Source organism: Micrasema longulum, unplaced genomic scaffold (assembly GCF_059751315.1).
Source record: "Micrasema longulum isolate JH-2025_06_02 unplaced genomic scaffold, ASM5975131v1 h1tg003574l, whole genome shotgun sequence".
Taxonomy (NCBI): Eukaryota; Metazoa; Arthropoda; class Insecta; order Trichoptera; family Brachycentridae; genus Micrasema; species Micrasema longulum.
In genome coordinates this window covers 12,690-14,817 of record NW_028280618.1, presented here as the reverse complement: position 1 = coordinate 14,817, position 2,128 = coordinate 12,690, and the positions used below count along the sequence as shown (strand labels likewise).

Here is a 2,128-nt window from a genome sequence, read left to right as displayed (position 1 = left end):
TGTGTTAAGGAGAAAATGTTCACAGGTCAATGAAAAAGTTCAGTGTTTTTTTTTGTAGTTATTAATTAATAGACTATCAAACTAAGCCATTGAAAATGCATGTATCGTGTTATCAGCGTTATGATTTTTTTAAGTTTTGCAATTTTTAAATTACTCCACCCGTGACGCCACAAGTTCTATTCGGCGAGTTTTGCTAACTTGTGAGTTGGCTTCTTGAAAACCAGAAATATATCACAACACTCTATCATTGTTTGATTTGGAAGAACTTGGGACGTAGTTCAAAATAGTTCATTTATTTTTTTCGTAGATTTTCGAGTATCGTCGCCAAATGTGGAAAAATCACTATAGTACGGTGTATGAAGTTTCTCGGAAGCTAACTCAGAGCAATGAGTATGGTAAAAGCTATGAAAACTCGTGTACATCTGAGTAGAAGAGGTTCAACACCTAGTAAAAAACATCGTCAAAGATGTGATAAATAAAAAAAAAACTGAAAATGTGTACATGAGTTGATAAATATCAAACGCCAGTATGTCCATGATAAGTGAAAATGAGATGAAGACGCAATTTAATTTTCGCGTACTATTTACCATATTACCCCAGCATTCAGTTTAATTTTACCTTGTTTGGTGATAATGTATGCCTAAAAACATATAAACATAGAACATAAGTTATTACCAGAGAAAACCCTCAGAATTGTTAAAAATGGTGTGGACATACAAGTTTTTGAACTACACCAGTAGACTTACAAGGTTTGAAAAATATATAAATCAGGACTTACTCGATTTTGATCCAGAACTGTCATTGACTGACGCTAGGAGTCGAACTCAGGAAAAAAAAACACCGTTGTTCACTTGTGATGTTTTTTTCCAATAATAAAATAGTAAATGAAAATCAGTAAAAAAATTTTTTTTTTTTTTAAATTGAAAAATTGATTTCCTTACTAACAGCTCACAATAATATTTACAGTAAAAATAATTATTAATATTTTATTTAAAAGGGTTATAGATTTAGGATGATTACTTTAAAATTTGAATTAGTAAATATTTTATGATGTTTACAAAACTAAAATAAAAACTAGATAAAGTGCGTTTGTTGCCGTTTCGATTTTGTTTTTTTTTTGTTTCGAATGTTTGGTAAGCCTGTAGTAATGTGTCAGTAAAAAAAACATTAAATTTTTGTTTGTGTAAGTACTCACATTTAAATTATGTATTTGAAAACTTATTTTTTACATAATTTTAGTCTTCTGAACTATGCATGTATTCAATTTTATTACATATAGTAATATTAAGCTAGTAAACATTACACTACTGGGTAATGTGAGATATTCATACGACCCTCGTTGAACACACCGGTTCTCGTCCGATCACCGAAGTTAAGCAACATTGGGCGCGGTCAGTACTTGGATGGGTGACCGCTTGGGAACACCGCGTGCCGTTGGCCCTCTTTTTGCGCAATTTTTTGTGTGCGTATTTTTTACTGAAGACTTCCGATAATGCGAGATATTCATACGACCCTCGCCAACGACCATACCATGTTGAACACACCGGTTCTCGTCCGATCACCGAAGTCATCAACCCTCCCCTCAATTACTGTAATAAATAAAATTGAAATCAAAAACTGGTACCCTGGAATGAAATCACCCAACGCAGGTTCGGCCTTGACAAAGCCCTAACATTAAAACAAAAATATTAGCAGCAAAGTCGTTCACTTACAATTTCTGCTTCTTTTCGGCTTTCTTTCGCTGACTTTATATTGATCCCTTTTCTAGCTTTACTAGGGTCTACATTTTCTAAATTAGAGCTCGTTTTGACTGATTTAAAACGAATAAAATTCACAACCTCCACCAAACACACAACTATACTCTAAGCACACAACACTGTCAAAATTATAATGGCCGTCATAACGGCCGACTTTTTGATTCTGATTGGCTCATTTGAACGAATGGGTTTGATATAAATGTCCATGTGGACTTTTTCAATTTTTTTCAATTTTTTTCAATTCAATTATTTTATTTTGAATAAAACATACATTAAAACTCAAATTTAATACCTACATATTATAAAAAGACAAAAAATACAGAAAGAGACTCTTTTCAATATTGTAGGAGAATCCTGCTCCGGAAAACCCC

General features: G+C 32.7%; 1 pseudogene; it reads left to right on the top strand.

The window, feature by feature from the left end:
• Window positions 1–1,325: 1,325 nt before the first annotated feature.
• Window positions 1,326–1,440, top strand: LOC148270696 (5S ribosomal RNA; annotated as a pseudogene).
• The last annotated feature ends 688 nt before the right edge of the window (window positions 1,441–2,128 follow it).